The sequence below is a fragment of the Strongylocentrotus purpuratus genome, unplaced genomic scaffold (assembly GCF_000002235.5).
Source record: "Strongylocentrotus purpuratus isolate Spur 01 unplaced genomic scaffold, Spur_5.0 spur5_scaffold_3, whole genome shotgun sequence".
Taxonomy (NCBI): domain Eukaryota; kingdom Metazoa; phylum Echinodermata; class Echinoidea; order Camarodonta; family Strongylocentrotidae; genus Strongylocentrotus; species Strongylocentrotus purpuratus.
This window is the reverse complement of record NW_022145609.1, coordinates 39,268,505-39,281,848: the sequence shown is the minus strand read 5'-3', so window position 1 is coordinate 39,281,848 and position 13,344 is coordinate 39,268,505.

Here is a 13,344-nt window from a genome sequence, read left to right as displayed (position 1 = left end):
CAATAACGTCCTATGGCAAGTCGTTAATCTACATTTACCACTCTCCACCCAGGTGTGAAATGGGTAATGGATAGGATGCGAACGTTTATGTAGTTTGCTCAGCATTGTGAGCGTCTACAAAATGGCGCCTGCATGGCTGAAATGATCCACAGGGAGTGGAGAATGTGCATACATTGTGTGCGGGCAAGCCTGAATCCGATGACCGATGAAATGATATATCTGTAAAGCCCTTATGGACATCATCGATGTACCAACGCGCTATATAAACGCGGAATATTATATCATAAGTACATTCACTTTTCGGAACCATGAATAGTTTTATATAATATTTTAGATTATGTGAAAGAAAGAATAACACCCTTATATGGATAAATGCTATATCATTCTGGCTCAACATATAATGGTGGAGTAAACGTCTTATACCTGCAAAATGATTAATATGATGTAAATACTCCTACACACAACGTCATTCAAATAGATTAGTGCCTGGATTGTAATTTTGTATTTGTTCCAGCATCAGCGCATGTTTCCAAAGCAAAACATAAATTGTTACATATTATGTACTGTTTTGTTAATCCATTTCCACAGATCTAGATCAAGTTTTGTTTATAATTGTTCTACTTTTCTTATGTTAAGGTATTAGTTAGTTTTGTATTGATCTTTATTATTCAAACGTAATACTGTTTTGTATTGTATTTTGCATACAGTTTTTGTTATTATGATATATTTATGTTTCTGGTAATAAGAAATAAATCAATGGTATGAAAATGAAATCTAAATCACGTGTTTACACAGAGGGGCCTGTTCAGCTGGTAAATCACACGTGTCATTCAAAAAGGTACGAATCGTTGATGAGACTTTGCTCTATTTGGGCGAACATAGTTGCCATGGTTATGTAAATATGTAACCGGGATGAGAAGGGATTCAGAAAATTGGGAGTGGTCTTTACGCATGTCGAAATTAGATGGTAAAACAATGACGATGGAATTGGTTAACGAATATTTTGGAAGTTGGATTATCAGAAGTTATAAAATTCACATTGGTTAACGATCGAAGATATGCTAAACAAGAAAAACAATGAAATTCACACTCCATTAAAAGAAAAAAACGCCTTTCTGCAAAAATAGCCATGCTCTGGCTAATGTAAGCTCCGTATTAAGTATAGGCCTATGCAATTAACAGATTTTGATTTAATGAAAAAAGAACAAGAAATAGAAACAGAATGAGAAGAGGAAGACGGAAAGGTGGAGGAAAGTTTCATAGCTGCGTTTCTTAAAATTTAAGATATTTGAAAGAGGAAAAGGATTGTGATATAGAACACAAGATACACTAAACTAAAATAACTAACATGACTAATGAATATAGAACCCCCCCCCCAAAAAAAAAAAAAAAAAAAAAAAAAAAAAATCAACAAATCACATCTTAGACACATGCTGTGAGCTCGAAGTAGATCAGGGATAAACGTTTAAGTGGCATAGGGGAGCCCCTTTTGGTCACCGCAGGGGTTTTTCAGTGACCCCGCCTTATTAAAAGAGGTACCGAGGGGTGAAGCAGATGGATTAATTAGGGGCTACAATGGGGGCGTCCTTCGAGAATTTGATTGTGTCCAAGATAATGAACAATCAATTGCCCCCTTATGTTTTGGAACCTGGTCAAAACTCAAATTGATTTACAACTTCCGACGATTCAAATACAATTCCATTCAAATCGCAGGACTATACGGAAAAGTTTTCATTTAATGTTAAAACACAATATCATGTGGATATCTTCACAATCTTCAAGCTGTTAGACTACAGTCAAACTCGTATGGCACAATTTTATTAAACATTTCGTATGTAATGTTATACAAATAAAAAAATAAAATCTAATTTAAATCGTAAAATTCGATGTTATTAGTTAAACAATAATAAATACAATTTTGTTCTAAATATGAGGTTGAGAGAAACAAGTGATTAGGGAACTTAAGAAATTTGAAACCTGAAAATTATTGATTGTTCAATAAAATTTCCACATTTACTTTGAGTTTTACTTCAATTCAGTTATTTAACATTTATCCATTGACATTACACTTTACTGTCTTGTGTAATTTTGGACTAAACTCTTGCTAGTCATGCAAGTATTTTTAGAAGGGCAGTTGAGGCCTCGTGCGTGAATATTTCAGAATGATCGTAAATACATGCTTACTAAATTCATATTGTTTGGGATTTTTTTTTACTGTATTACATTTGAATGTGGGCAAAGTCTCTATGCTAATTGTGAAACATTGTAGTGATTTCTTTGGCCTAAGTAATATTAATCACATGAGAATAAATGAAAAAACACTTGTAAACAGAGGTGGCTCTATACGAGTGATTGTTTCCTTTGGTTTGCCGGACACGCCCCCACCCCCTTCAAAATATATATACATAAATAATAAAAAATAATAATGATCATAGTTTTCAATTCAATTTCAATTTCAATTGCTAATTGCTCGTCATAGATCTTATGACCACCCCTTTTCTTCCTCCCCCCCCCTCCCCCCCCCTCTCTCTCTCTCTCTCTCTCTCTCTCTCTCTCTCTCTCTCACTCTGACTCTCTCTCTCTCTCTGTCTCTCTCTGTTTCTCTGTCACTCTCTCTCTCTCCTTCTCTCACTCTCTGTCTCTCTCTGTTTCTCTGTCTGTCTCTCTCTCTCTCTCTCTCTCCTTCTCTTTCTCTCTCTCTCTCTCTCTCTCTCTCGCTCATCAAAGATTTTGGTAGACCCTAATCCTTAAAGAGAAGGCTGAGTAATAGTAAAGGTGAACAAAATTACTTTTATAAATAATAATAATCTAATAGTCCACTCCAAATTTTATTAAACCGAAACGGAATTTTTTTTGCCCAATTTGCCGGCAGCCACTGAGCAGCGCCAGATCGACGTTGGTCTATCCCTTATTAGGGGGTTTTCGTTTGTCACGTCGACATAGTCGACGTCAAATATGTGACGTCATTTCGGCGATCTGCGCATGCGTCGGGTCGTCTGGCGTCGTCAGGCCACATTTGCGAACCCGTTCATCGATGATTTGAGGTTCGTCAGAAAACTAGTGACCCGTCGTCCGAGAATGACGTCATCTTGCTACATCGCAGCGTAAATCAGAAAGTAAAAACAGAAAGAGAAAGTGATAGAATGATTAAAAAAACAAAGAATAACATAAGAAAAGGTGATAGAAGGAAGAAACAAAGAATAACATAAGGAAAGACAGAAAGAGAAAGTGATAGAATGAAAAAAACAAAGAATAACATAAGAGAAGATGATAGAAGGAAAAAACAAAGACTAACATAAGGAAAGACAGAAAGAGAAAGTAATAGAATGATAAAAACAAAGAATAACATAAGAGATCAGTTGAAAGAAGGAAGAAACAAAGAATAACATAAGGAAAGACAGAAAAAGAAGGTGAAAAAAGGGGAAAAACAGAGAATAACATAAGGAAAGACAGAAAGAGAAAGTGAAAGAAGGAAAAAACAAAGAATAACATAAGGAAAGACAGAAAGAGAAGGTGAAAGAAGGAAAAAAACAAAGAATAACATAAGGAAATACAAAAAGAGAAAGTGATAGAATGATAAAAACAAAGAATAACATAAGAGAAGATGATAGAAGGAAAAAACAAAGAATAACATAAGGAAAGACAGAAAGAGAAGGTGAAAGAAGGAAAAAAAACAAAGAATAACATAAGGAAATACAAAAAGAGAAAGTGATAGAATGATAAAAACAAAGAATAACATAAGAGAAGATGATAGAAGGAAAAAACAAAGAATAACATAAGGAAAGACAGAAAGAGAAGAAAGAAGGGAAAAAACAAAGAATAACATAAGGAAAGACAGAAAGAGAAAGTGAAAGAAGGAAAAAAACAAAGAATAACATAAGGAAAGACAGAAAGAGAAGGTGAAAGAAGAAAAAAAAACAAAGAATAACATAAGGAAATACAAAAAGAGAAAGTGATAGAATGATAAAAACAAAGAATAACATAAGAGAAGATGATAGAAGGAAAAAACAAAGAATAACATAAGGAAAGACAGAAAGAGAAAGTGATAGAATGATAAAAACAAAGAATAACGTAAGAGAAGATGAAAGAAGGAAGAAACAAAGAATAACATAAGGAAAGACAGAAAGAGAAAGTGAAAGAAGGGAAAAACAAAGAATAACATAAAGAAAGACAGAAAGAGAAAGTGAAGGAAGGAAAAAACAAAGAATAACATAAGGAAAGACAGAAAGAAAAGGTGAAAGAAGGAAAAAACAAAGAATAACATAAGGAAAGACAGAAAGAGAAGGTGAAAGAAGGAAAAAAACAAAGAATAACATAAAGAAATACAAAGAGAGAAAGTGATAGAAAGATAAAAACAAAGAATAACATAAGAGAAAATGAAGGAAGGAAGAAACAAAGAATAACATAAGGAAAGACAGAAAGAGAAGGTGAAAGAAGGGAAAAAAACAAAGAATAACATAAGGAAAGACTGAAGAGAAAGTGAAAGAAGGAAAAAACAAAGAATAACATAAGGAAAGACAGAAAGAGAAGGTGAAAGAAGGAAAAAACAAAGAATAACATAAGGAAAGACAGAAAGAGAAGGTGAAAGAAGGAAAAAACAAAGAATAACATAAGGAAAGACAGAAAGAGAAGGTGAAAGAAGGAAAAAACAAAGAATAACATAAGGAAAGACAGAAAGAGAAAGTGATAGAATGATAAAAACAAAGAATAACATAAGAGAAGATGATAGAAGGAAGAAACAAAGAATAATATGAGGAAAGATAGAAAGAAAAATGATAGAATGATAACAACCACAATAACATTAGGAAAGACAGAAAGAGAAAATGATAAAGAATAGACAATGGAAAGATAGAAGAGACGGTGAAAGAAGGAAAACCAAAGAATAACACTAGAATTTAAATCGTCACGAGGACGATTAAGGTGGTCTGTCTTCAAGTCTTATGATAGATTATAATATTTACTATATTGAGAAAGGGAGAAGTTATATAGACATGTAAACAATGATGATCATCATCATGATCATGATGATGATGATCTTGATAGTAATGGGGATGACGATGATGATGATCATGATCATGATGATGTTGATGATTATCATCAACAGACCACGATGACATCAGACTGAAAAAAATGAGAGAACATTTAGATAGTATATAGTCTCAGCTACAACATACTCCAAAATCAACAAAAATCAAGCCGAAATAACGGCGATATTGCTCGCAAAAGACAAGAATGTAGAATCCAGATTTGAGAAAAAGTCATCTCCCATAAGGATTACACGCCAAAAGTAATGGATCAAGTGATAATAGGGTAATATTAAAGTAAATATGGTTGTTTATTACATTATTTGCGATTGTACGTGTTTTAATATTCAAAGGAGATGGTACAGTGAAAGGTCAAAAAGAAAAAAAAGTGAAGAAAAAAAATTGTTGGAAACGCCCGGACTCGAACCAGGGACCTCGAGGTCGGAAGTCAAGTGCGTTACCGATATACCAAAACATTTCCAATAGAGATTACACGTAAACTGAAAACTGAATTCTCAAATCCCACTTTGTAAGTGAAATATGAGCATGATCCCGGCATCTGATCTAAAAATAAAGGGCACATTTGTGATAGCTTATTGTCTCAGCTACAACATACTCAAAGCTCAGCGTAAACAAAGATACAACGACGGAGATATTGCTCGCAAAAGACGAGAATGTAGAATCCAGTTTTGAGAAAAAGTCATGTCCCATAGAGAATACACGCAAAATGTAAAAAATTGACATGCCTCCTTTAATCGCAAAAATACGCCATGATGCCTTTGTCAAAATGACATATCGTGGTGACTGCATTTGTAGAGAATATTCTAAGGTAGAACATATCAAAATTTGAAACAAAATTGATTAATATTTACAGAGATACAATCAATTTTCCAAAAATCTGCTGACGTAATAATATGCAAATTGAAATTTTGAGTTCGGAGGCCATTATGATGACGTCATGAGTTAATTGAGGGTCAAATGAGACATGAAATCATACCTCCAACTCATAATCTATTTAAATATGAAAGAAATTGGGGGTTATCTATCAATTCTGAAGAGTTAAAATGAATTTTGTATAGGCATGTTTTTGCCCATGTATTGTGGATACAGATAGCGCAGGTCGGCGCGTGCGTTCAACTTTGACAGCCGCTAATTGCGGTATTACTGGTCGGAAACAGGTAAACAAGGTATCAAAATGCTTGGAAAAATGTAATAAATATGATAACAGAAAAAATTTGGCGATTCTATGTTGCAAAATGCCAGGACGCGCGGATACGCGCGGATACGCGCGCGCATAATTACGCGCGCGCAAATTTTGAAAATGCTTAAAATGGCCTGAAACGTATGCAAAATTAATTTGGAACGAATTTGACCATTTTTTAATTTTAATGCGCGCGTACGTGCGCGTCGAGGTGCGCGCTCAGAATTTTTTGACATTTTTCGTTGACCTTTGACCTGAAGTTGATGTATACCAAATATGGTTGATTTTTGATAACTCGTTATCGAGATATGATAATGACCTGATTTTTACAAAATGGCGTCTGGATGACGTCACGATGACCCCATGAACTTGAAAAAGTTAATTAGACTTGAAATCATAGGGCTTGATGACTGACAGAAATTCAAAGGAAATTGACCATGTCGATTTCGAGTAAACGTGTGCACAAAAAAGTGTACGGAAGAAATAAAAATAAAGAAAGAAAGAAAGAAAGAAAGAAAGAAAATTCTAGCGAAATCAATAGGTGATCTGTCGTTGACAGACCACCTAATAAGGAAAATAGAGAGAGTATAATAGAATAATAAACGAAGAACAAAATAAGAAGTGAAAGAAGGAGAAATTGAATAAGCGCGTGCGGGGGCCATTACGTCATCGTGTAGAGAACGGGTGTCGACTTAAAACGAAAAGGGTTATAAGGTAGTGAACAGGACGGGTGTCTGACGCCAATTCGCATCGTTAGAGGACGTGAACGCCGTCCTCGTCCACACAAACGAAAAGCCCCTATTGTTGAACGCCAAACAAGGTAGCAACAACTCCCATCTTTTAACGTCTTTTGGTATGACGCGGCCGGGGTTCGAACCCACGACCTCCCGGTTGTGAGGCGGACGCTCTACTGACTGAGCCAACACTCCGGTGAGCTTTCTCTACCGCTCTTGTATTCGATCATCCATGAAGCACTATGCTTAGTAGACTCATCTTGTTTATTACTTTTTCCCTCATGATATTCTATTTTTTCATCAAATCACACGAAAATATTAGACACATCGCCGACTAGTTTCTGTGATGACATAGGCACATTTCAATTGATGGATCATACAATTTACTTTCATTTTGTACGAGAGGATATATTTCTTTCACACGAGCTGATGACCGTGAGATGGACTGGCAATCACGAGATTTTTGTTGCAACATTTTTATATCTTGCCCGGAAAGAGGAAAATATATTTTTTCCGGTAAAAATGGTAGGGGATTATTCAAATTGAATTAATTGTCAGTATCATTTTACGTTTGGAATTGGTTATATAAAAATAATAAAAAGATCTAGTGATAGTAAAGTAAATTGTCCAACTTTTCCTCAATGAACAGATAATGTATCATATACCGTTCCTCCTGCGGACTCTGCAATCATTATAACCCCAACAATTGTCAGCTACCCATATGCACCTGGGTGGAGAGTGTGAAATGTGGATTAATGCCTTGCTATAAGGGACATTAGTGTCGTGCCTGGATTCGAACCCTCAACCCTTGGATTGAGATTCAAGTGAATGAACCACGACACCACCACACCACCACACCACACACCACCACACCACACCACCACACCACCACACCACCACACCACCACACCACCACACCACCACACCACCACACCACCACACCACCACACCACCACACCACCACACCACCACACCACCACACCACACACCACCACACCACCACACCACCACACCACCACACCACCACACCACCACACCACCACACCACCACACCACCACACCACCACACCACAACACCACCACACCACCACACCACCACACCACCACACCACCACACCACACATGAAATTATATTAATATTCTGGCTACACCTCACATGCAATCATCATAAGACTGTAATTCTATTCTTTCCTTTCATTTTCTAGGGATAACCAGCGATAAAATAGATAAATACACCCCGGTGCATGTTATACACGTGCAGAAAGCGAACAACACACGTGTACATAATTCCATACTAAGATGCATCGATTGTCATGTGGGGGCATACATGACTTTAGACAATGGCGTAATCTAGCAAATTGTTGATTGGTTTTCTTTTTCTTTCCTTTCTGTTTTGGATTACTCATAAAATATGTAGCTCAATATTTTATATCGTTTTATGCACAAAGCAACAACAACAACATACTTAGGCATAATTATATCATATATAAATAGTTATGAAATACATGTCAAAAATTTCATTAACTACTATGATTCAACTAACATTAAAAAAACACGTGTTGGATTCAATACAAATTTAAGATCCAGCATGCTTCAATTCTCAGATTTTTAGCACAATGGCATCAATTTAAGTTGCATGCGGCCGCATTTCTCAGCCTGAATGATGTTTCAACATGATTGTGTAACATATCTAAAGAGGTATACACAACAATAGTGAACACATAATCGGCATGTCAATCACAGAGTCTTGGTTTGGTCGGTTATAAAGTTTCACCAGCGAGTATACAATTATGATTCATCTTATTTTCAGCATGTTTTACCCCTGATATTCACCCATTTTTTTCAAAATATACTTTGTCCTTATTAACATCCCTTGACAGAGGACCTTCATGGTAACCATGGCAACCACGGAGTGAAACAGAGAAGGAGTCCTTGCTTACCTCCTCAGCTCAGTTGAACAAAAATACCCATTCAAAAAATTATGTGCAGCAAGGGGGACTAAAAATACTTTCTGAACATCGTGAAGTAATTTACGGAAACTTTTGAAGGCGACTCCAATTTGCGCGATCCTTCCTTTAAAAAGGGTTCGCGCGGAAATCAACGTTACAAAACAGGTATGAAACCTTGTATCGCGATTGAGCGTGCATGTGTAGCAAGCCTCTACTAGCAGACGGCCGAGAGGCCCCATAATTTGTAGAGAAAGAGAAATATCACGCGATGTTTCTATAGGTCCAGCCGGTTATACTCAGATTTTGAGATTTCTTGCTGGATATTATGATACTTGTTTTTCAATCGAGATCTTAAATGGATTAGGAATGACTGGGATCAAATGTATCTGAGATTGCCTGATAACGCACCTTGTTAAGTATGTTTAATAATGCTAGTCAACTAAAGTCTAAATGAGAGTGATAGAATAGAACGTCGACTAAATACTACGGAATTTTTAAATAAATGATCATGTTTAGAATAAAAAAATCACGAGAACAACAAACAAACAAGAAATTAGAAAAGAAAGTTTTTGCTTCCATTATCATGTTTATTATTCCGCAATGGCCAGTGAGGAGTTTGTAGCCCCTACCATGCCTAATCCATGCTCTATGAAATATTTGAAAGTTTTTCTGCAAAGTGATTAGTATTTAAAAAAAAATATCCGTCTTTAATTATCATTTCATTACGCAATATCCATTTAATTTGCAACCACGATGGATGCTATACATTTGTGAATACTTCAGACAAAAATTATTCATTTAAACTGGAAGGAAATTCACCAATATGCGGAGAAGACTGGGGTAAATGATAACTCAAATCATGGTAGGCTGTTTTATCAAAAAGTATTTTCACAATAAATCTTCTTCTGCTTGATTTCATTTTCAAAAAGTTAGCTTGATATTCGCAATTCAAAGCCGATGATTATAATCTGGATCAGAACATTTTTGTAACCACTCCTATTGTACACTATTTTAATTATTATACCTTAGGGGGGCAATAGCTGGGAACTGTGATGACGACTATGTCCAAATACTTCAGAAACACCCTTTTTATGTAATATACAGAACACTGAGTATGTTTAGAGAACGAGACTCGAGTACAAGAGAGAAAACATTTCACAAAAGCGAAGTAGAATTACAATTTTAAGAAGAGAAATCTCAAATATGAATTTATTCCAAGGATTAATTAGAATAAGTTCATATAGGTACTGTGAATTGTCATTGTAACATTTATTCCAAAAGTTTATGAATGGCAATTTCTCAAATCTATATGAAATACGTTCATAATCATAAACTATACATATTTTGTTTCAACCATCTATAATGCTTCTTTGGTTTCATAACGCAACAAAGTAGATCTGAAGTGAAATCGTTGTCAGAAAATATAAATGTGAATGCACTATCATGATGTTTTTTTTGTATTCATTTTTTGAAAGCGGGTATTAATGGATGAGTCTATTAAAACAGAAAAATAGACTTTATTCTTTCTATTTGACATGATTATAACCTTTCCGTTTCTACTCCCCTTAAAGTAGAAAGAGTAATATCGAAGCTGAGATATTTTGAATACCTTCCCGTACGCCAACCCCTCCCCCTTGTCTCTTATTACTTTCTCCAACTCACTAAATATAGATGAAGACTTCTGTATTGAAATAGCCACATGTTTCCTAATTTCATTCATCCTTTAATACCTCTCATAGCTATGAATATAGAGCCTCCGACGAGCCTCATTTTCATTCAGAGATCAAAATGTCAGATTGTTGAGGCCTGCTTGAAGTGACGGATTTTTAGATCGATCTCTGCTATAGGTACGCTAAACACGGCATCTTTCCTGTCACTTTCTTCGACATAAATTCAAGGTGAAAAATGTCTGATTTGCATTGTTTTATAAACCAGTTGGCCTTGTTATGCAAACGCATATAGTAACCTTTGTTCTATAAAGTTTAAAACAAACGACGAATTAAACGTTTCAAATAATATCAAGAGATTTCTTGAACAGTTTTGAAACTTGTTGTCTGGATAATATTATTATAATATTATAAAATTAAACTGTTAAAAATATTGGGTACAGAATTGCGAGGAAGGTAAATAAGTATCCTTACTACTTTTAGTGGGCATTTTTAAATACAAAACTTTGGTAATATTTTCCCCAGTTACAATTTTTAATTCAATTCAATTGGACCCTATTTGGTCCGTAAAACTTTTATTTTTAGATTTTAACATAATGATAACATTACCCGCACATTTAAACAAGTTTCAGAACTTTCAAGGAAATCTCTTGAGATTATTTGAACAGTTGAGGAGGTGTCGTGGTCTAGCGGATACGTCACGGACTATGGATGACATGGTTCGCGGTTCGAGTCCCGCCGCGACACTAATATCCCTTGGCGAGACATTAATTTACATTTGCCACACTCAACCCAGGTGAGGTAAATGGGTACTATAGGCAGGAATTAAATCCCTGAAATGCCAGAGCGCTATAATGGCAGCCATGCTAAAACTGGGGTAATAACTGGGAGCGCAAGGAGTGTCAAGTTTGATAGACATGAGTGATATACAAGAACCAATTATTATTATTATTACTATTACTATTATTGATATATTACCCAGGTTAAGTAAAAGAAAGGCATGAACTTGGTTGGACACATCATTACCCTCGTGCTTGGCAATTCTCTACCCTATAATTTTGTGTTCAGCTCTTTGCACCCCAAGTTACATTACATGATGGTCACCTCCAAGTATTTGTGTAAAAATAGCTATTCAGTCTTTTGAAGTTAGATAAGTTAGAAGGGGAAACAGTTTTGATCACATTACTACGTGATGTCTGCCATATCGATTCCGGTTCTTTACAGGAGTAAACATAATGTACATTCCTCGATAGAAGAATAGTGAACTTATCACATTTTATCTAAATCAGTAATTTGATTTCAACCTACCTATAATCAATCAATAAATGCTTGAAAATATATAATGAATTCAAACCGATATAATCGCCTATTGTTATAGAAATTGTCTCCTTTTGATTTAGTTGCTTTCTGTGTGCACTCGGTAATTGCACCCGAAGAATGTCAAAGTTTCGTATTACAATACTTGGAGAAAATTAATTATTTCGGTGTCCTTTTTTTTAAGATTACAAACCACTTTGGATGGATTTTGTAACGACGATTGTACGAGATCCCATACAGTTGCCATCAGTAATGGTGCAGAAATACAGGACTAAAACAAAACTCATAGCGAGATCAAATTTTCGACCGTTCAATTTTACGATTATCATCAGGAATCTAAATTAAATATATAATTAATTATGTAGTTGCGAGGTTTGAAATTAAGTTAGTTCAGACAAAAATGGCAGTAAGATCCTGCAAAAGACAAATAAACTCAGGGGGGGGGGGGGTATATTAGTGATGAATATCTTATTAATACGACATTAATAAGTTTCTTAAAGAAAACTTTCATCGGTTAGGGTGATCGTATCATGTAGCTCAATCTTCTACCGACCTGTACATTTAGTAGGCAAGCTTTCATCCTATCAGCCAAGTGATTAATCATATAATTGTCTTCACTGAATAGGGACTCTGGCTAATATCTTCGCTCAATGCAGTGATCTCGAGGCAGCAGACAGAAAGAAATTGTGTGAATAATCACTTGGCTTTAGAAAGTCTACAGGAGTTGACGAAAGTTTGCCTACTAAACTTTAAAGTTGGCAAAATCTTAAACTATAAGTTTATTCTTTACTATCACCGATTTATGATTGTTCGTTAGGTCGGTTGTTCGTATGTTTTTTGTTTTGTTTTGTTTTGTTTTGTTTTGCTGGGTGTTTGTTTATTTATTGTTTGTATATGAGTATATCAAATGCAATTACAGAAGCATATCAGCGGAATCCGGGGCACCCCATTAATCGACAAAACCCACATTATAAGAGGGAGATCGCCGGGCAGAAGGGTCAGATTTCGTCCACCTAGAAACACGAAAGGTTATTTGAGTTTGTCGTGAAAGTTTCCTCAAGTCGAACAAAATCATGTTAGACAAGAAATATTATCGAATGTCAAAATCTTTCCCTTGTGAGTCGTCAATAAACAGCAGTTGAAATAGGAAATTAATATATTCATGATAACTCAGTCTTGTTCTCACTCAGTCGATCCAGATTTTTTTATCAGACGCTGCTTCTAATTAGAACTGCTTCTCCAAAATGTTGACGACCAACTTCGTTTCAGTAGGTAAGTCTTTTTTCGATGAGTCCTTAATATTGTTTCAGACTCCGTTTAAGCGTGAGTCAATTTAAATTGTTGAACTTATAAAGAATAGGAGTGATCTGATATCATGGGATTGCTTTCATAGGTAGATTTTAAGACAAAGAATGAAGAATGCAACAAGACAGGGGAAAAAACAACCCCGGT